Genomic DNA, 24,723 nt, shown 5'->3' with positions numbered 1-24,723 from the left:
ATGTTTGGAATCCCTTTTACTGTATGTGTGAGTCAGAGAGAGGTGTCATTCCCTGGGTCCCTACCGTGTCAGTGTATGTTCTATGTGTTGCCTTTTTGCCAAAGCCTGGACATACTGGGCACACCTCCTTCTGCCTACATGGACAAGCTCAGGTTGTTCCTCCTCTGAGTCCTTCTGTGCTGGGATAGCCTTGGCAATGGTGGGGGGCTGTGTGGCTTTGCCCCGTGCTGTTCCTGCTGCAGCTGTTTCTGCAGGATCATATTGTGTAGCATGGCACATACTATGAACATTTGTGTACATGTAGCTGGAGAGTACTGCAAGGCTCCACTGGATGTGTCCAGTCACTGTAACCATGATGTGAGCATCCCAAACACATGCTCTATTATGATTCTGGTTTGTGCGTGTGCCTCGTTATGGAGTTCTTGTTCGGGTGTGTGTGCATTTCTGATGGGTGTCATCAGCCACAGCTTCAGTGCATAACCAGCATCCCCCACTAGGTTGCCATATGGGATGTTCTCACTGGCAAATGACTGGTACAGATGTGGTATATTCCAGATGTGGGAGTCGTGATAGCTTCCAGGGCTGCCAGCACAAACATTCAAGATAATGCCCTGGGCATCGCACATGACCTGCCAGTTGATGGAGGGAAAGCCCTTGGGGTTTATGTAGACGCTACCCCGCTCATCAGGTGGTGCTTTGATGTGCATGTGCATGCAGTCTACAGCACAATTTGGTGGAAGAGACATTTTGTTGGTCAATGCCTCACGGGTGTTGAGGAAATATATGTGCTCACTGGGATTTGCTGACATGGCATCCAGGAACTGGTGGAGTACCCTGGATGCTGATGCCTGTGAGATCCCCATGATATCCCCAGTTGCCCTTTGAAAGGTACCTGTGGATAGTATTCTTAAGCCTACACATACCTTGGTATCCACTGGGATGGATTCCCCTCTGTTGGTTCTGTGTGTGAGGCATGGCCAGAACAGCTCAACAATTTGCTGTAGGATTTCCCTGCCTACCTTATAGCGCTCCACTATCTCCAGCTCATGTAGCCCCTGGTAGGTTACTCTGGGTCTGTACAATCTTCTCCTTCCACTCACTGTGGGTTGGTCATCAGCATTCTCATCCTCATCACCCTCATCCTCTTCTACATATTGATGTATGAGAGCAACAGCAGCCCCTAACATTTTGTTAGTTTTGTCAGGTAAAATTTCCCTGTCTGTGTACACTGGTGGTGTAGAGTTTGTGGGAAAAATCAGACTAGAAGGTGCTTGCATAGTTTAATGTAGTATGCTAGGCTGTTCCATGTGTAATTGGCTGATTCGGACACATTTCGCCTGCCAGCTATGTGAATTCTCCTTGATTGCCTTCCTACTGCTTTCCCTTCCCATTGCCTTGCTGTTTAAGCCCCGAGGTGCAGCGCACATACCCAGTGCTCAGATGTGAACAGAGCTGCTATTTCTTGTTTTGCTTTTTCTAAACTCGGTGTGCGGTGCGCACACCTGTTTAGGCAATGCAAACACTGCTAGGCAGGCTCAGACACCCCCCTTCCTTAACTGGGCTTAGCTAAGGGCAAACACAGGCCACAGAGCTCCAATAAGCTTACAGCATGCATGACATTCCCCGTTATGAGTTCATTTACCTATTTTACTTATACCATGGTGTTGCTGCACCTACACGGTTGGGTGCAAGCTAACACTGAGAGGAACTCTGTGATTCAGTATCATTCCCCTCATTTGCATAAAACAGAATGCTAATTCATAGTTACCACACTCACCCTGAGCCTTCCCCCTTAGCAGCCACTATTCCCTGGTATTGTTGTCTTATGCATGCCATTGACTATCATGGCAAAATGCTGATTTGAGTTTAAAAGCTTATTTCCAACTTTTTTTCTTATTTTCGGGCTGATCCCATTTACACACCGCTGCCCTACCCTTAAACAGCCGAAATCAGCCAAAAAATAAATAAAAGTTATTTTTTATAATTTTGCAACTATTTCTCATGCCAATGGCCATATATTTGGCCATTGGCATGGCTACTACATCAAATACATGTTTTCTTTGGAGCTGTCATGTCTCCATTTTGTAATATGCAGAAATGTATTCGGTTAGTAACGAGTACATTTCTGCAGGTTACACTATTCTTGCACAGATGCCTGCCTTCTTCCTGGATCACTAATTCACCTCATTTGCACAGTTTTCACCAGCAAATGGGGTAATTACCATATAGCAGCGGTGTCCATGCAGGAATACTGTAGGAGAACTCGTGCACATCCTAGGAGCTCATTCCTGGATTGCTCGTCGGCCATATTGTGTGCAGCAGCTCTTGCACTATTCCTGCACTCCGTGCAGAGCTTGCTGAATCTGGGGTTTGTTTTACACTGTTACTTTAAGCAGGGTGTTATATAGGTGGTTCATAGCACTGCCTAGAGTCCTTCTGTGTTTAAAAACAGATGATCATCTTAAAAGTGTAATACTGAATCAGCATTTTTTTGCATGATGATATGACAGAACCTTGATTAACTCACACATTTAAAATTGTAATATTATTTATTTATTTATTTATTTTATTTTACATTTGTTGACCGGGATAGTCCGACTGGATATATGTCCATTTTCAGCGGAGGACCGAGGAGAAAAGCTCCAAAAAACAACAGTTACATTCATATTAGGAGGCTAGCCATCATTTCATAGATAATTAATACAAAAGAGCAAAAAAGACATTCTAGAGTATACAAATACATTTGGAGAAACACCTTATTAATGTTAGAATCAGAGAGAGACCATGGCTATATTATATATTAGGTGGTCCATTATTGGTAAAGAAATTGAGAAAGTGGGGGTTAGTCTGGTGTTGAGCATTGGCAGAGCCAATGGGATGTAAAGTGGGAGAAGAGGCTTTTCTTAAATGTATTTTGGGAGGTGATATTGGTGAGTTGAGGAGGAAGGGAGTTCCATATTTTACCGATGGCATTGGAAAACAGAGAGTCGCCCCCTGAGTTATGGGATTTGACTGTTTGTACAAGTAACCTGTTTGCTGAGCACAGACTATTTAGGTTTGAATAGGGGGTGATTTACTCATTCAGTGCAGGGATGTTGTCAGGTTGATTGAGAATTTTAAATGCTACTATTAGTTGGTTTTGCTGGAGTATGTTTGGTAGTTCTATCCAACCTAGGTTATGTAGGTTGGTACAGTGGTGGGTTTTATAGGGCATGCCAGTAGCAAATCTGGCAATATGATTGTAGCAACATGAGAGTTTATTCAGTTCAGTTTTGTTAAGGTTAGTGAGTATAGGGGAAGCATATAAGAGGGTAGATAGAAGATGTGGGCAATGGCCACTTTTGCCATGGGAGACAGAAAGGATTTTATTCTATATAGGGACCCTAATTTCTAATTTACAGTTTTAATAGTTTGATTGATGTGTACGTCAAATCTAAGTTTATTATCTATGGTAGCGCCTAGTAGTTTGGTGTGGAGTCGGGGGGAGAGTAGTCCCATTATTGGATTGTACTGTAAAGGGTATGGGAGTAGTTTTATGAGTAGGGTGGAAGAGTAGAAGTTTGGTTTTTTGAGAATCAATTTGTCCTAACAGCCAGTTTTCAACTGCAGTGAAACAGGCTTGGGTTTTGAAAGTAGATTAACTGTCGATTTGTCTGAGCAGATTAATGTTGAGTCATCTGCATATTGAATACAGGAGGTCTCGGGGATGACTTTATAGAGATCATTAATAAAATGGAAAGAAGAGGTCCCAGTATAGAACCTTGGGGACCCCTATGGTGTTGGGTAAGAGGCTGGAGAGCTTATTATGCCAGAGAACAGCTTGTTGCCTATTAGAGAGATAGGCATGAAACCAATCCAAGACTTTATTATCTAGGTAGAAAGTTTTTAGGGTATCTTGCAGTAATTGGTGGTTGACCATATCAAAGGCCTTTGATAGGTCCAAAAAGAGTGCTGAATTTTTTGTTGTTCCAGTTATGGTTTATAGTGTCAGTGAAGGAGAGTAGGGCAGTAGTGGTACTATGCTTGGGCCTGAAACCATGTTGTGAACTAGATAGAAGATTATTATGGGTTAGGTAGTGTACAAGCTGTTTGTGAATATGTTTTTCCATGATTTTGGCTAGTGGCGATAATATGGCTATTGGCCTATAATTTGACAGGTCAGTGGATGGGCCACGTTTGTGGAGAGGGATTACATAGGAGATATTCCATATAGAGGGGATTACAGATTCTGTTATGGTACGATTAATATTGAGATGGGATAGGCTATGACATCTGCAGCTTTTTGTAAATAGTCAGCTGGAAGGAGGTCTGCAGAGATGGTGGTTGATTTTAATTTCTTCAGTGAGGATCGAATATAGGATGTGGGTACAGGTTGTAGGTTAAAGGAGGACATAGTTTTCGGGATGGAACCTGTTGTAGGAACATGGGAGTAGGTGGTAGTTTGTTGGTTAGCTAAGGATTTGATAATATCGATGAAGAAAGTGTTGAAGGTATTGGCCACTTCTTCTGGGTTTTTATCACTTAGGTCTGCTGGGGTAGGAGTGGAGGACTTGCCTGGATATAGAAGATTATTTAGACCAGCCCAAAACTTTGGGGTTTTTGGTGTTTATGTTGTAGTTGACAGTAATAGTTCTTTTGTCAAGTGAAATGTTTTCTTTTGTTTCATTCCTTAGTTGTTGGAAGTAGATCGGGTCGGGGGTGACTTGGAAGCCGCATTTATCCCATGCTTTATTTCTAAATTTAATTTTGGATATGGTGTCTTTTGTTAGCCAAGGTGCTATTTGAGCTTTGGTTTGATTAATCGTTTGGGGCATGCATTTCAAGTATATTTAGAAACGTGGAGTTAAAATTTGTTACTGCATCTTCTGGGGGTGCTTAAGAATTGACCAGTTACAGGACTGCAGCTCAATTTGTAATTTAATTGGGTCAAAATATTTGGTGCTCCTGACTGACCTGTACACAGGCAGTTTGCAACTTCCTGCTTTACTTTTCCTTATATAGGTGATGAGGTGATCACTAAGATCATTTGGGAGGTCGGAAATGTACATGTGGGGTTGGTTGTTAATGAGTATCCAGTCTAGGATGCTCTCTTTTTGTTTGTGTTTCCAATTCTGGTGGGGGTGGTTATGGTCTGTGAGAAACCATGGAGATTAATATGGGTGGGGTCAGACTCTGAGGAACATAGATTCCAGTCAATGTTGACATCGCCCATAATTATGGTTTCTTGGGGATAATTGTTAGCTAGCCAGTTTAGTATGTTCTCAAGTGTGTCAGAGTTGTTCCCAGGGGGGATATAAATCACAATTATGTTTATACTTTTAGCCTTATGAAGTTGTAGTTTTAGGGCAGTTATCTCTATGTTAGAGATCTGGGGTGGTTGAATTGGAGTTTAAAATGACTCTGAGTGTGCTTTTAAAGAGCACGGCAGTACCACCACCCTTTTTTTTTTTTTTGGTCCTATATATGTTATAGCCAGGTGGAATGATTTTGTTGTCTTTGGTCCCTGGTTTAAGCCATGTTTCTGTCAGGCACATAATGTCAGGGAGGTAGGTTGCTAAAAGAGCATGTAGGTTGTGTATTTTATTGTTTAGGCTTCTTATATTTAGGTGGCAAAATAGGAGGGAGCCGGGTAATCTAAGAAAATGGGATGGGCTGTTAGAGTTTGTAATTGGTGGGGGGCCTGGGTTTGGGTGGATGTCACCATCTTTCATAATATTTTTTCTTGTGTGCTCTATTAGTTTCCTGAGTTTGAGTAACAGCTTTTCAGTGTGTTTAGATTTGGGGTGAGTTTTGTTGGGTTTGTAGGAGTAGTGGCACTTGGTAAACAGTGTTTTGTTTGTTAGATAGTGGGTAGAGTGAATTGTGTTAGGTGGGGTTATGAGAGTATTAGTTTGGTACTTGGGATAATGAAATCCTGAGTATGGCTGGTCCTCATATTTAGTTAATAGATATAAGGTAATAAAAAATGGCAGGATAAGAGATGTGGTTGTTAGGGCTGGCTTTATATTCAAGTGTATAGATGACTTCATAATGCTAAGTTGCAAATAAGTGGTTTAAGATAAGTATAAGTGGTTGGAGTGGTATTTGTGGAGGGAGAGGGGGGATGGGACGAAAGTCAGAGCAATTTGTATGGCCAGAGGTAATGGAGGGGGTGTGGTTAGATAAGTATAAAAGTAGGGGTGCTGGGGGCGGGTGGGATATGGGGGCAGGGCGGAGCTGGGTTAATTCCGCTCAACACTATCCAAGGACAGGTAATACAGTAGTTAAATTTGTGTACTTGTTACAGGGTTTAGCAGGTAAAGATAACACGTAAAAGCACTTTCCTTTTGTATTTTAGAGATAACTCCAAATCTTAGCAAAATTGTTTGGGTCTGTATAATATTGTAGCTTTGGATTAGCTGGCTTACTGCTGTGTAAAGATCTAGTACGCGAGCTGAGTAGGGGATGCACTATTAAACATTTCACAGTCCGATATATGCGGATATTAACCTTTTTCTAATTATTCAAGTCCAGATCTGTTTAGAGCATTCAGCTTGGTTAAGCCTTCCACTGAATTAGCGCGACTTGCCGAAAGTGGCCAGGAGAGGTTACTGGGGAGTACCTTGTTCTAATTATTCAAGTCCAGATCTGTTTAGAGCATTCAGCTTGGTTAAGCCTTCCACTGAATTAGTGACTTGCCGAAAGTGGCCAGGAGAGGTTACTGGGGAGTACCTTGTTCTAATTATTCAAGTCCAGATCTGTTTAGAGCATTCAGCTTGGTTAAGCCTTCCACTGAATTAGCGCGACTTGCCGAAAGTGGCCAGGAGAGTTTACTGGGGAGTACCTTGTTCTAATTATTCAAGTCCAGATCTGTTTAGAGCATTCAGCTTGGTTAAGCCTTCCACTGAATTAGCGCGACTTGCCGAAAGTGGCCAGGAGAGGTTACTGGGGAGTACCCCTTAGAAACCCTGCCAACTAGGATTCAGAACACAGCAGTTGGTATTTTATTAAACATATTTCTTTAAAAAGTCAATTCCAGAGATAATGATACTAATACCAATATTACTTTCAATCTCGTATGTCACTTGGTGGATAGCCAACTGGCCAACAGACAATGCCCAGGAAGTTAGAATTGGGGAGTCCACCTCTACAAAGAGGCCAGTCACAACTAGAGTCCCTCAGGGATCAGTCGTTGGACTGCTCCTTTTTGGCATTTACTTCTCTGAAGTCAAGGCTAATGTCAGTGGTCTCTGGTTAACTAAATCTGTGGATGGTTGCAAACTAGGAGCTATCATCGAATCCCAAGCTGACACAAATTTTCTCCAGGAGGGGATGACACAGACAAATGACTGGTGTCAGAGATATGGAATAAATTAAATGCCAATAAATGCGTAATAGCATCATTCAAGAAGTTATCCACCCTTGGTAACTATCATATTGACAACACACCCCTTAGAGCTGACCCAGTAGTCGGGAACTTAGGGACCACATAGATAGTAATCTAGCCTTTGACAATCACATGTCTACAGTAGTGAGGAATTTATTCTATGTTGCGCAACTTACAAACAAAAGTATGGCATCTAAGTCCAAGGAAGTCATTGCTCCACTGTATATGGCATTCATCAGATCTGTCATTGAGTACAATGCCCCCATTGGTATGTAGCTAATCAGGCATATCCAACAAGTGGAATGTCCACAGAGGTTTCTTACTAAAAGAATAAAGGGCATTAGTAAAATGTCCTATGCAGACTGCCTCAAGGCCCCTGTATTCTGTCTCTTACAAGCTTTTGAGGGGTGATCTATGCCTGGCATACAGGGCACTGTCAGACCCCATTCCGATGGAACTCCTGCATATCCACAAAACAAACAGCACCAGAATTACCCATTCTAAAGACTTAAACCTTGCCTGTGATATAAGTAGGACCTGAAGAGATAGGCATGTATCCCAGAGACTACTGCTTCTATGGAAATGGCTCTCCATCCATGTAAAGCAGAGTTCCTCCCTAACCCAATTCAAATGCAACTTGGACAACTGGATGGAGAACAGGAATTCATCCCTGGTTTGGCACCTATGTCTCTAATGGACACAGGCAACTTATAAACGGTTCATCTCCTAGGTGCTTGCTTGTAAATGTTTCATCGCCCAAACCCCTGCTTAGACTTATCAAGGGTATCAGAAATTGTCAGAGATTTGGGATACATGGTTAGGCTTAAAAAGGCCCTTGTGGTCTTTAGCCTACTAAACACCTATGAACCTAAGAACATACCCTGACCTTTAAGATAACTGCAATACTATATTTAAAGGAAAAACATGCTATTATATACTGTTTTACTCCATATGTATACATACTTTACGCATCTTAATACATATATTGTCACATCTACTATATTTCTCACTAATTTTGCAATGCATTACTCAGAATGTCAAGCTCTTCATCTGAGTGATAAGTTTTCAGGATCACATACTGCATGGCTCTTTAATCTTCCATTTTGCTCACATCAAGCTCACAGTACAAGTAAACCCAGGAAGGCTATCTTGAAGCAGGAAAATAAACATTTACAGTTAAAACTAAGGCAGAAATGTCAAGCTGGCTATGAGCCCCACATTTAGTTATTTGCTTTAACACTATTACAATAGTTTTTGCAACTGATCAGAGGAGAGGATGTCATTCTCATAAATAAAAGGTGTTTTACTTGACTTATACATACTAATAAATATAATGGTACTTTTATTACATGTGATGTGTAGTTGCATGCAGTGTAACATTTATTAATTCTATTAGCAGATATTTCAAGAAAAAGGGAAATGACTGCATTCATATAACACTGCAGTTGTTTCAAAAGCTATTGATATTTTTCCAAGATAGCTTTTTATTGAAAACATTTTTGATGAAAAAAACATTTAGTATAAATAATAAACAAGGATTAACTTTGCATACATAAGCTGTATCTAACTCCAGTTAATAAACTATATTCAGCTATGCATATGTATAGTGCATGTTAACTTATATAAGAAATATAAAACATCAATGACATATAAAAAATCAATAATAAATGAATAACATTTTAAGACATACAGTGCAATTTGTGTTTAACATAGTTATGTTTGATAAACATGGTTAAATAATTTCAAGGACCTAGCTTTAATGGCTTCAACAAATATGGATATTTTATTCATTAATCAATCCCCCGGGTTCACTAATCTGCCGTGCAGGACTAAACTAGTCCTGCACGTAAGCGGCAGTTTAAGAGGAGGACAGCAGCGTGCCATGCATAATAATGAAGGCGCACCACCGGAGCTCCAAATCCTACACTGAGCATGGACAAGTGCAGGGGGCGTATCTGAGAGCAGAGCTCTCAGAATAAACATGCCCCTGCAAAGTAGAACAGAAGAAAGTGTAAATAAATGAGTGAAACTGCTCATAGGTGTCAGCATATCTCCACGAACAGTCCCCATGTGTTCAACAGCAACAGTGCATTGATATAAAATGAAGAAACCCTTGTATTAATATTTTTAAAACCCCAAGTACAGCTAACTATAGGTGCAAGGGTTTGCCCATCATCAAGCTAGGGTTAAAGCAGCTGAAAAGGCTGAAGAGGATAATAAGGAATATATATGCAAATAAAGCAGCACAGCAATAGTGGAGTGGTTAGAGCATCCTCCTAATGAACATGTATTCCCGGTTCGATTCCCACTACAACACAAATCATTTTCCATGAGAAATCTATATATGAACATAATTTTACATTGTTTTGCCGTATAACCTACATAATAACAATGAAATATGAACTGGAGTACTGCATAAAATGCACATGTGAAATGTTAGTGTCATAATGAATAAGGCACAAGTAAGCAGGTCTAAGCACAAACAAGCAGTGGTAAGCATGTCCAAGTGCGTTTGCACAGGGGTAAGCATCGCCCACACAGAGTAAGCAAAGTAGAACCTAACTGAGTGTAAGAAACTGTAACCGGAGGTTAGCAGTGCTTACTGTCACGCAAACTCGCACAAACCCGAATACAACCGCTTTAAAGTGCCTTAATCACTCTGGATCCAACAGCCCATGCTCTGCCCAGCAACAAGATAAACTGCCTCTGCAAGGCTCAAACCCAGGACCCTATAGACTACAGTCACAGTCGTTAACCACTAAGCCATCATAGCAATCAATAAAAGAGATTAAGGCCATACATCCCATACACCCACATAGATTTATATATATATATATATACATACAGCAATATGTATATGTATATATATATATATATATATATATATATATATATATATATATATGTATGCAGACATATATATATATATATATATATATATATATATATATATATATATATATATATATATATATATATATATATATATATATATATATATATATATATATATATATATATATATATATATATATATATATATATATGTGTGTGTGTGTGTGTGTGTGTGTGTGTGTGTGCGTAGCTATACACAGACATATAGCTATGATAGGAAACAGCGCACAAGAATGACATATGTTCGCAGGCTCTGCCAATGGAAGTGAGGGGCCCAAGTAAGAATCATGTAACACGTAGCATGACCCCCCCCCCAGCCAGACAGAGGAAACATACACACAAACCCACAAACAATGTAAATGGTCCACTGCTCCCCAGACCACAGGCAGGATACAACCAAGGGAGGTACACAGTGGACCCGTGAAATCTAATCTTGGAACACAGACAAGAGCGTTCCTTGCGGGACGCCCCAAAAATTTACATATTATGGGATGAAGCTGGGGCGATGACCATTCTGGCCAGGGTGTGTACATACCCAGAATACAAGGGAGGGAAAGTCTGATGACCCATGGGTCGAGACAGCATACGACATGCGTCCCAAGAAGTGGAGAGTGGCCAGCGTGTAGTAGTGTGTTTAGACCCGACCTGCACCCAGAGTAGGGATGGGTGCTGTAGAGGAGGTGCAGGTGGGGGAACTATGGGTAGCTAGTTATGGGTCTTGGTGTGCAGGTGTTGGCTGAAGTGGGTCTATAAGGACAGCCCGAGGGATGTAAGCAAAAGTGTTCATTGGGCAGAGGAGTCACCCAACGAGCAGTCACACCCGCTACGAGTCCCACTGCAGCAAAGTCTAATCTACATGGCAAAGAACGGAATAACCAGAAGTGGATGTATATATGTAGAGGTATGTGTGTGTATAACTACCCATAGCTACATAGAGATATACCTCTCCCTCTCCATAGTACAAATGTATACATACAGAGACAGAATACATATACATACCCACATATAGATATATACATATACAGACACCCAGACATCTATATGTCGTTGGGCATATATATATACAGCAATATATATAAATATATAAATAAATAAATATATATATATATATATATATATATATATATATATATATATATATATATATATATATATCTACAACATATACAATATATATATATATATATATATATAGATATGTAAAAATATATATGTATATTTGTGTGTAAACATACACATATATATATAGCTAGGATATTAATTGAATTATGTATTTAAATTGCATCTGTTAACTGGGTAAGTCTGGCTGAGCTTCTGGCTCATTTACAGCAGAGACATGGGGAGAAAAGCTCCTCAGGACTAGAAAACAGTTTGTTAAATAGTAGTACACAGCATATATAACCATTTAAGGATTACATATGTTCACAGGCCGTGCCAATGGGGGTGGGGGTCCAATCAACAAACGTGTAACACATAGCATCAACCCCCCCCCACTTAGACAGGTGAAACATACAATCACATGATACAAGTAAACACACCACTGCTTCCCAGACCATAGGCAGGATACTAACAGTGGGATAGACTTGCCACATCTAATATTGAAACAAAGACATCAATGTCTCTTGTGAGTCAACCCAAAAATTACTGATCATTGGAGTCAGTACCTGTAATGGTTTATCTAACCAGGCTGTATATGTACAGGGAGCAGTAGGTTGTGCAAGCCTAAAGACCCATGGGTCGAGACAACATACGACATGGGTCCCGACATGTGGAGAGTGGGCAGTGTGTAGTAGTGTGGTTAGACCCCACCTGCACCCACAGTAAGGATGAGTGCTGTAAAGGAGGGCCAGGTGGGGGAACTATGGGTATGCAATTATGGGCCTAGGCGTGCAGGTGTTGGCTGGCACAGTTGTATTTGGACCGCCCCGGGGATGTCAGTAATATTGCAAATTGGGCAGAGGTTACGCCCATACCTGTCATCCCCTAAGAGCTAAACCACTGGACAGAACCTAAACCGTTGGGGGGAAAAATAGGGACAGAAAGCACATATTCCACTTACAACCTTAGAAAGCTGATAGAATAATAGGTTATGCATTAGCATGACTCATCTGATGGATGTGGAGTCTTAAACCCAATTACTTGTCTGTATTTAATGGCATCAGTTCCCAGGTATTTGCCAGACAGGTGCAGATTGTAAGAGGAACACACCAATATTATGAAGCAAACTCTGGACAGGTCGTGGATTCTGTACAGTCGGCAGGCATGCTTACGCCTATCGGGCAGCCATTCCGGATATGGGTTCCACCGCAGCACAGTCCAGTGTACATGGCATGGCAAAGTATGGTATAATGATATGTGTTGTTGCATTACACACTACACAACACCTATAAAAAGATGGTCGCAACACCCCACTGTAGGCATGTAAGCCGATGTAATAGGCATCACAAGGTATTATTGAAGTCCTCACCCCCACCCAGGGTTGTGAGTGTCCAACGCAAACAACAAATGCAGTGCATATGCACAGCTGTTGTTGTAGACAACATGGCCAGCTGTAGACCTTCCCTGCAGCTATCCTACACATCCCTGGATAATCCCCCTACTAACATCCCCCCTTTGTGCCCCATGTACATCACGTGCCTATCAGCCCCTGTTCCATTCCTATTAATGTCTACGGGTAGACGTAGGTAACACCCTCTTCCCCCACTATATTGCCAGTATCTGGAACCTCAGCCCACATGTAGTATCACAGCTGTCCCGCAGGACACATGTAACTAACACAAGAAGGAACACCACAAGCACACCTGGAGCAGCACAGGCTCACCACCTTGTGAAACCCTCTCCCCACCTCACACTCTATACCACTACATCAACTAGTGATACCGACACCTCTTGTCCTGCCTCACATACAAATCCCAACATCCAACATGCCTTCCCTATTGCTCCCCATCCAATTATACCTACGGGCTACTATACAGTTACAATGTCACCCCCACTACCTACCTACCTCCTCCTTAGCTATTCACCTCTACTGTACCACACAGGTATGGAATAACTACACCTACCCTGAATACCTGCATGCAACCTGTCCTGACCTGTGAAACAGGAATCCAACCTCACCATAAACTGACCTTTGTCAACAGTCATATCTGACATGTAAACCTGACCTAAGCATGGATAATACCAACAGTTTAACATAAACTAAGCATGATTAATGGGGGACATAGCTATGTTATGTCTGTTACCCTCTATGAATGTGATCACCCCGGTATTAATTGGGATATGTAGCTGGGGTCAATGTAGAGCTCTACACCCCAGGCCACTGCTGACAATGGACAAGCATACAGTCCGAGTGTCCCAGTTGACAGATGTGAACAAAATGCATGACGTTGCTTGTGTGTATACGGGAGCAAGCGTGTGTAAGCCTGTTTGGCCACCGGTATGCGAGTACCACACTGGTGAAGCAATGTAGAGGCTAACTGAGGGTAAGACACCACAACCAGAGGTCAGTAATGCTGTGCTTCACGCAAACAAGTGCATACCCACCAGCAAGTGTTCTATAGTGCCTTAGTCACTCTGCAGCCAACAGCTGTTGTTGTGGCCATTAACAAAATAATCTGCACTGCCAGGTTGCAACCCCCAACCCTACACTCTATAGTAGACATGAGTTCCACTAAGCCATGGCAGATACACATTCAGCTACTGTGATCACAAACACATCATCCAGCACAGGCATCCAACAGTATAGGAAATGTATATAAGTGTGTAGATTAATACCAGAATACATGTCCATTGCTCAACCACAGTATTATGAGCAGTCTATGTGCAGCACAGAACAGTGCCTATCTAATCATTCTGTGAGAGCAGTAGTCCTGCATACTACCGAAGGGAATAATGATACACGGTGCACACCATGGGGGCATGTGAGTGTGCTTCATGCACAGTATGTCACACCTAGGGTGTTGGTACCGTGGAACTGGGAGATGGGGCTGGCCAGGTGTGTGAGCAAACCACTGCTACACAATACCCTGGCAGGATGCTACCAGTGGGAGAAACACTGTAGACCAGCTAGGTCTACTCTTGATGCAGCAAGAGGTCCGTCCCTGGCAGGATGAACCAACAGTTGTGGGACACATCGATGTCACCACCAATATTGGAGGAGGATCAGGGGAAGGCTGGTACATACATGGACTAAATGGATGAAGAGCCTGCAGACGCTTTGGTGGGGACAGTATACTGGAGGTGTACCAAGACGTGCAGAGAGGGAAATGTGTGGTGGTGTAGTCTGGCACGGCTAGCAACCGGGGAATGAATGGATGCTGTGTACGTGGAGCTCTAGGGCTGGGGGAAGGGAACATGGGTATGTCATTATGGTAAACATATGCAAACGAAACAAAACAGCAATAGTGTAGTGGCCAGAGCATCCGCCTAATGAGCACTCATTCCCGGATCAAGTCCCACTGCAGCACATCCTATTTTCCATGTGATATCTGTATGTTAACTTTGTTGTGCTGTATAACCTATTAAGTAACATTTATATTTGCAAAGGAGTGCTGCCTTAAATGCACATGTGAAGTGTCATACTGACTAAGGCACTAGTAAGTATGTGTAAGCGCATAACAGCAGTAAATATGCATAGATACGCAGTTGTAAGTGTGTGTACATATATTCGTGTGGAGGTAAGCATTGCCTACATAGATTGAGCTAAGTAGATGCTAGCTGAGTGTAAGGTAATGCAACCCGAGCTTAGCATTTCTTAGCTCTGCGCATACATGCACACCCGCGTACAACCACTCAAATGTTCCTAACTCACTCTGTATCCGACAGCTGGTGTTCTGCCCTGAAACACAATATATAGTCTGTGGAAGGCCCACACCTGGGATGCTGCACATCATACACTACGTGATTTTCTAGTAAACCATGACAGATGTAAATAACCACTCATTCCACATACATATCATCAAACACAATCAGTCAACAGCACAGGGAATGTAGTAATAACACACCACACAACCTCTTAATGCATGAATCACGGACCTAGTGCACCATAATGTGGGTACATATAGGGATATCTGTCATATCCTGCTCTAATACACTTTAAACATTGCAAGTTACACAGTTATATGCGGTAGAACACATATATTGCTGGAGATGATACGTCTGAAACACGTACATGTCTGCACGAATGACTGACCTCAGTCCTAAGGTCATCCATGTCAATTGCCAAGAGAATGAGGTACAGGCCACACATATAGGCTGAACATGCATGCACATATGGACAGCTATACATCTGTTAATGTAGAGAGATAGACAGCCATAGGTATATATATGTGTATGTATGACTCACAAATAACCATCTAACTGCAATCATACAGAGATAGATTAATATGTATATATATATATATATATATATATATATATATATATACATACACACACACACACACACACACACATATATATATATATATATATATATATATATATGGTTCTACCTGACTTCGTCGACAGCGCAGAAGACCGACAGCGGGTCTCCAGAAGATCAAACTAAGAAGACCGGCCTTCGCGAGTTGCAGAACATCGACAATGCAGAAGACCGACACGACGGATGACAACACCAACGCCGAGGATGCCGACATGGGGAAAGGCTGTGTGAGTATGCGGTAGTGACCGACGTTAGGGTGCGAGGCAAGTAAGTGTGGAGATTGGTCTGTGGGGATAGGGGTGGGTTAAGTGAGTTAGGGTTAGGGAGGCGATAGGGGTGGGTTAAGTGAGTTAGGGTTAGGGGCGATAGGGGTGGGTTAAGTGAGTTAGGGTTAGGGGGTTAAGTGAGTTAGGGTTAGGAGTGTGTGCGATAGTGACGGACCTTAGGGTTAGGGTAGGTTTAGTGTGGGCTTATAAGGATTTTGGTGTGCTTGTGTTGTGTGTGTGGTTTGAGCAATGGGCATGTGTTTTGTTTTTAATAATTCGCCTTGTGGTGTGTGCAGTGTATGGGGTTTCGTGTTTGTGTACCGTCGGTTATTTCGTTGTCGGTTATGTGTGGTTTCGTGTTTATGGACTGTCGAATATGTGGTGTCGGTGATGTGGTTGTCGGTGTTGTGTGGTTTCGGCTATGTCAGGTAGAACCATATATATATATATATATATATATATATATATACATATACATATATATGAATACATATACATAGCTAAAGCTATATCAATGCCCAGTTCTATCCCTCTATATGATGTAACATATGTACTTGTGCAGATATACATAAAAAAAAATATATATATATATATGTATATACAGATAGACATGTATAATATTTCCACATGGAAATGGACTCCTGGCCCACTCCATACTACATAACAGACCATGAGCACAGTAAATGGGGGTGGGGAAACACATGAGGGACACCTGGTAATTACTGCAATGTAACACCCCCCCAGCCCTAACGGATATGCTATGCAAACCAATATCCAGCACATGAGGTACTTGACAGCAAAACCCACCACAACACAGTTACAGTGCTCCAACAGTTATCCAGGTCAACTGTACATGTCAGGCCAATATCTGTAATATATCATGCAGATACGCCATTGCACCGAAGGGAATGTACTATGTTGAAGGGCTACACATTACAACAGTACAGATATGCACACACATCCATACATTGACAATCATGTGCATATATATATATATATATATATATATATATATATATATATATATATATATATATATATATATATAGGATACATGGGTGCATACACATATACACACACCGCTGTAAAGATAAATCCAATAAATAACACAACGCTGAGCAAAAAACGACCTTTATATCACAAACACAAAGCTTTCAGGTATTACACCCTTTTTCAATGCTTTAACACAGGTTCTCTTAAAAACAGCATTTAAATAGGAGCCATAAACCACATGACATACAGCCCAAATGTCATGTGATAGAATTAACTTAATAGCATGCATCAATCTAAAAATCAATACTAAAAATCAATACATAACAGTAATACATAAAATTATGTCAATATATTAGTTAGAAATTAGTTAAAATATACAAAATTACATTCAAAGTCTTACTTTAACTTTGTGCGCTGTAATTTAGTCAAAACAGGTTTTAAAGAGACAGAAGAATTCAAACCTGGATGTTGATCTGCTGAGAATCTAATGATCCATTTAAATTCTCTGACCTCTAATAAATTTCCAATATCACCTCCTCTAGCAGATAGTGTAACAGCATCAATTACTCTAAATTTAAATCTATGACCTAAACCATGTGTACTAATGTGCTTAAACAGTGCATTATTTCCACAGGCTCTTCTAATTTCAGACTTGTGTTCTATTATGCGTTCTTTTAATCTCCATTCTGTCTCTTTAAAACCTGTTTTGACTAAATTACAGCACACAAAGTTAAAGTATGACTTTGAATGTAATTTTGTATATTTTAACTAATTTCTAACTAATATATTGACATAATTTTATGTATTACTGTTATGTATTGATTTTTAGTACTGATTTTTAGATTGATGCATTCTATTAAGTTAATTCTATCACATGACATTTGGGCTGTGTGTCATGTGGTTTATGGCTCCTATTTAAATGCTGTTTTTAAGAGAACAAAGCATTGAAAAAGGGTGTAATACCTGAAAGCTTTGTGTTTGTGATATAAAGGTCGTTTTTTGCTCAGCGTTGTGTTATTTATTGCATACACATATACACAGACAAAGGGTATTAGTAGCCATACATGTGTAGCAGTAGTGTGGATGTACTGGGTGCAATGTATATCCCCAGCCACAAGCCCTGTAACCAGTACCTGTAACATGTGTGGTGTCGCAACGAGCCCCATAAAGGGGATACTTATATTGCACATATAGCCACTCACAATTCAAAGGACATGACACGACACACAGGTATGTATACACAGACAACGTTTATTTGTGTACCATACAATAATGTATGCCATTACTGATAGCACATGGATGTTGATGTATATAACCAGTGATGGATGCAAGGCCCACACAAAACAGACGATGCAGACAGTGCGGATATATATCATACTATGGTGTCCAGGCTAAGCCCTTCAATTTGTACAACAGTTGACAATGGATTTGCCTGCATGATACATAACAGTCAACAATATCAGATGTAGTTCAGCAGCCTCCAATTACACCCTGTAGTCAAGGTCTATGGGTCATTCATTACTTGTGGTAATGTCAATGTATCTGTCCCTGGCCATCAAATGTTGTGGGTGTCCACGCTATGACTGGGATGATAGTAGGAATGCTAGCAGTGGTGAATGATAGGCCATTACCAAATAACCCATACCTGTATCACAGCAGGACAATGGCTGCCATATATGTGGAGGACAAAGGCAGGAACACAGGGCTATACCCACAATATTGCAGTAACACACCCTAGAACATGCTGGTGTTACAGGATGTGTTGCAACATACCCTTATGCAGGAATATGACAACAGGTACACAAATGGATATAGCCATGTACTGCTAGCATGCAACACAGACACTGCCAGTGTAATATCCAACACAGGACCTGTGTGGTGGACAGACAACACATGATAGGAACACCTCTGTCCAGCTAGAGGATGGCCCACAGTATTGAGCTATGCAGACAGACTGTAGTCCAAGGTAAACTAGTATGTACACACACACACACACACACACACACACACACACACACACACACACACACACACACACATACACTGTAAGACCAGTACTATGCAAAGCATAACACCACTCTACTCACAGTCTGTCTGTATGTCCTGATCCTCCTACATATATGTGGCTGCCCTGAGTGTGCAGGTTCTCCTGTAAGAGGTATTGCTACCTGCTGTCTGTAACATTGATTCCCACACACAGGAAGGGTGTCCATCACACAGGGAATGTACAGGGAATATGCCCACATTATGTAGGGATTCATAGTGGGTGGTTGCCATGACAGTGGTAATTGGAAGTACTACACATGTGTACTCATATATATATATATATATATATATATATATATATATATATATATATATATATATATATATATATATATATATATGGCTATCTGGATACGTACATGTCCATATCATCCTACCATATGTCCTGGACATGGAGTGTAGCCCTACCCCAGCCCCTATAGTCCCAATGTAGTAGTGCAGGGGGATGTCTGGTATGTATAGCTGGTATATTATTAGACATTTGCTACTGTCATTGGGATTGTTGTCACAGACATGGTGTGTGTGGAAGGTGACATCTGCTCATAACATGTGTGCCATTGGCTACTGACAGACATCCTAAGGTTATCATGGTATAGTACCTGCATATATAGCAGGCTCGACAGCCATATCACAGCACAGGGTAGGATACACCTGTGTGACAGTGCATAACCAATGTGAACACAGTCACAGCCACATATCGCATGCTAGCATATACATGTGAGAGATGCAACTATATAGCCAAACTGGAGGCTGAACTCTCTCAACTCAGGGCTGGCATGACCAGACAGGAGGAGATGGCAACCACACACACAACAATCCCAGTCCCACATAGACCTACCACAACTGCAAACCAAACACATAAAAACACAAAGACATACTCGGAGGCTCTAATAAAAAACTTACCAAAACAACAGAGGCTCCCAAAGCAGACATCCAAAAATCCACCACCTCAAAACAAATCGCAGCCCTTAAGGCCAAACACCTTGCCTGATACACTAGTAATAGGTGACTCCATAGTCAGACACACTGATGTCCCACTGACCAGGCTGAACAAGGAGAAGGTGACTGTGAGCTGTCTATTGGGAGCTAGGATCCGCCACATAACACACGCACTCAGGTCACTCCAAAGCAAGTACAAATATGACTCCATCATTGTCCATGCTGGTGTGAATGACCTGAGATGTACCTCCCTGGACTACATGAAAAGAGACATAGAGGAGCTCTCCAATTATGTAGCCCAGGCTGGTATGGCCCTGACCCTGAGCAGCAACTTGCCCTCACCAAGAATGATACCACAATACAAAGACAAGATGATCAGCTTTAACAATTGGCTCAAGTACTGGTGTCATTCTAAGGGGATTCAATGTCTGTCTGCCTGGGATGATATGTTGGACAAGCCACGCTGCCTCGCAAGGGATGGCTTACACCTGTCACCACTGGGCTTCCGGATATTGGCTAAGGCTCTTGCCACCCCCATAGTGCCTTTTTTAGGCAAGGCTCAAAAGACAAACCCACCTCCTTACAAATAAAAATGGAAAAAAACTAAGGGTAATGCTGCTCAACGCCAAAAGTCTAAATCTCAAGATGCAGGCACTTGATGCACTCCTCAGCATGGAGAACATCGACGTCTGTGCAGTAACTGAAACCTGGTTCAAGGCTCCTGAGAGCACCCCAGCTACCAGGCTATACCTCATCATGCTTTTGACCCCAAAACCGGGCCGAACCACAAAGGGAGGGGGAGTGTCCATATTCATAAAGGACACCCACACCTCCAGGTTAGTAGCAACACATGAAGCATCAGAGACCATACAGGCGCAACTAACCATAGGCAAAACTGCTGTACAACTGGTAGCATGTTACAGACCACCCTCCTAATCTCAAGAACCCCACTCAGCCTTCCTGAAGACATTGGAGGATATGAATGTATCACAAAATACCATCATACTGGGAGACTTCAACTACCCAAACATAGATTGGGTACATTATTCTAGCCCTAATACCCTAGCCCAAAGGTTCCTGGAATTCATAAATTCAAATGCACTGGAACAACTAGTCACCTCTCCCACTAGGGGAGATAATATACTAGACCTGATCATCACAAACATGGGGACAAAATGCTCCACACCGAAGTATACCCTCACTAGTGAGATCTGACCACAAACTAATCACCCTGGATATACATATCCCACCTCCACCCCCAGCACAAAAGACCACAGTGAAAAACTTCTCAAAAGCAGACTTCACTCTTCTTAAGACTGAGATGGTATCCTTTAAGCCCACTGTGCCAGTGGATACCACATCCCACAATGCGAATCCTTCACAAATGCTTTCTATGGACATCTCCAAGAATGCATGGATCATGCAATCCCAAACAAATCCAAGTCCCTCTCCACCAAATGTAAGTGTCCTGTCTGGTGGACCTCAGCCATAAACAAATTGTATAACAAAGAAGGAAGCTACTGCGTCAGAGTGAAATCCCATGAAGGGACATCTCTGATCAACATTAGCAGAAAACTACATTCTCTCATAAAACATCCAGGGCAAACTTTGAGAGAAAAATCGCTAAGGACACTAAAGATAACCACAAAGCCTTCTTCAGCTATGTTAGAAACCTGGAGGAAACCCTCAGATATGCTCAGAGTTGGTTCACAACAACAAAAATACACTGAACCCACAGATATTGCTAACATTCTGACTGACAGGTTCAGTGCAAATTTCTCCCTCCTTCACCCCAAAAGAAGAAATACTTATCCCAGCTGAATGTAATCTCCCTGTCATCTCAGATGTCCAAGTGAGAACCGCCTAAACAAAGCAAAAACAGCATCAATGGAACCTGGCGGTATCCCAGGGTGCGTGTTAATGAACTCCAAGAGGAGCTAAACCCACACATAAAAATGCTATTTAACCTTAGCCTTACTTCGGGATATGTACCTGAACACTGGCGTACAGCAACAGTGGTCCCACTCCACAAGGGGGGTGCCTCTATAGACCCTGGAAACTACCGCCCCATAAGCTTGACTAGCCTGGTCTGCAAAGCTATGGAAAGAATCATTATGGAACTCATAAACAGAGACATAGGGAACTTACAGACACTTGACCCCACCCAGTTCGGCTTTGTAAAGGGCAGATCCTGCCTTTTAAACCTGGTTGACTTTTTTGAAACAGTCACTAGAGCCATTGATGAGGGTAAAGCAGTCCATACAGCATACCTGGACTTGGCTAAGGCCTTCGACACAATACCCCACTCAGGCATCATAGATAAGCTAAACAGCTTAAAAGTAAACCCTTATGTCACTAGATGGGTTGCAAACTGGCTAAAGGACAGAACCCATAAAGTTAAAATTGCTAGAGCAATGTCAGACTCAAAGCCAGTCACAAGTGGTGTCCCACAGGGATCTGTCCTGGGACCCCTCTTGTTCGGCATTTATTTCTCAGATGTTAAAGCAAACATGGCAGGGCTGTGGCTGACAAAGTTCGCAGATGACTGCAAACTAGGCGCCATAGTCAATACACCAGCAGACACACACATCCTACAAAAAGGCCTCACTGAAACGAACAACTGGTGCCATAGTCACGGCCTTAAACTAAATGCCAAAAAATGTATAGTCATCCCTTTTGGAAAAAACAAAGTACCCACAAATTATCACATAGACAGCAACCCACTGAGTACAGAAAAAGTAATCAGAGACCTAGGGACCCAAGTAGACAGCGACCTCTCATTTGACACCCACGTTGCCAAAGTGGTTAGAAAAACATTCTACCGTGCACACCTCATCATGAAGGGATTCACATCCAGATCCAAGGATGTCATTGTACCCCTATATTCCTCCCTCATCAGACCCATGATTGAGTACAATGCCCCATTTGGTATGTACCTCACCTGGCATTTGCAACAGCTGGAGAGACCACAAAAGTACCTCACCAAAAGGATCAAGGGTCTCCAACATATGTCTTATTCTGCCAGACTAAAGAAACTTCAGCTCTATTCAGTAGCATACCGCCTGCTCAGAGGTGATCTCTGCCTGATGTACAAGGCCATGTCCAATCAGGATCTGATGGACATGCTCCACCTCAAAAAATCCAAATCCATCAGGACCACGAGAGCTAAAGACTTAAACCTCGGCACAAGTAAGAATAGGACATGCTGGAGGGATAGATTCATAACCCAGAGGCTTCCCATGCTTTGGAACAGTATCCCAGTTCATATTAGGCAGAGCCCCTCACTGACTCTCTTCAAGAGAAATCTTGATGAGTGGATGGGAGATCGTAAGTTTACCCCAGGGGTCACATCTGTGTCACTGCTAGACAGGGGCACAGTAAAATAATTCTATTATATAAGGGCACCTTCATTGTGTCACTACTAGACAGAGGCACAGTATTCTAGATTTATTCTGTACATTTTTGTACCATTTCATGGGGTGACAAAAGCCACGTCACTATGGCTAGGCTTACAAATGCCCCAGGGCAGATAGCCTAGTACTATACTATGAAACTATGAAACTATGAAACTATGGACTATCTGTCCTACACCATCCTCATATGTGCCACTCACAGCATGACCCTACATATACTGGGCTGCAACACAGTCTGGTCTGATGGCTGTATGTGGTATGCAACATGTGTGTGTATGGCCCTGCACACATGTAAGGTAATATGGTACCATACAGTGAGGCAGCATGTAACAACATATAGAAGGGGAGCTAGAACAATGACATCTACCACAGTCTGTACACAGGTCACAGTACATATTAACAATACACACACTGCCAACATTCACCATCACTACAGAGACCTCAGTACTGTACAAACATCCACAGGATTTCCAGGGTATGGCATTAAGTGTAACCCCTACTGTACATGACATGTGTAGCACCCATATATCACTGGCTTGTTATCAGATATGCTGACACTATTTGCAGTGTACAGCACATATGTACCACTTCATGCACGACATATGTACAAAGGTTGACAGAGGTGTGTCTGACAGCGCATACACAGGGCCAGTATAGACATGTTGCTGTGATACCCTCATTAATCTACCATTGTAACAGGGTTTGTTGCAACATATGTCCAATGAGGGATATGTAGTCAGTAACTGTCATGGCCTTCACCATCAACAGACTTCAATCCTCACAGTATATTCTGCATTCCACAGATAGATGCATTGTGGCTAACACATGACACCAAAGGCACAACACTGCCGAGTCTGCAGATGAGCCTGCAGATTGGGATTCCTGATATACATGGAACTGACATGGCAGGTATTGCAACATGTATGACAGGCATATCCAGACAAACACTGTTAATCCAACATTACTCCACATGCAGTATAGCAGCACTTACAGTTCATAGTCAGGTCAGGCACATCCCCCTCCTGTTTGTTGCCCTCTTCCCACAGTGTATGTTGTTAGAGGCAAATCCCCAACCCATCTGAAATGCTGTTTGCCAAACAACAGTTCTAGCTCCTGCTCACAGTGACAGACATGGGCCAATGCAATTGGCTATGGGAATGTTACCACACCTGTTCCACATGCAATCAGCTAGGGAAGGCCTGCAATTCATGCAGAGACCATCAGCTGATCATGAGCATCACATTAAATACACATGCTGCTGCCTAAGCAATGCAGGTGTGGGCTTCCACAGCCACCAGAGAGGGAGTGGGGGAGGCAGACAGAGGTGAATACATGTCAGGGAGGGGTGGGAGGGTAAATCCAATGCATGTTTGTGTAACACAC

Source organism: Protopterus annectens, chromosome 7.part0 (genome assembly GCF_019279795.1).
Source record: "Protopterus annectens isolate FY-2018-M chromosome 7.part0, PAN1.0, whole genome shotgun sequence".
Classification (NCBI taxonomy): domain Eukaryota; kingdom Metazoa; phylum Chordata; order Ceratodontiformes; family Protopteridae; genus Protopterus; species Protopterus annectens.
Note: the sequence above shows the minus strand (reverse complement) of the source record.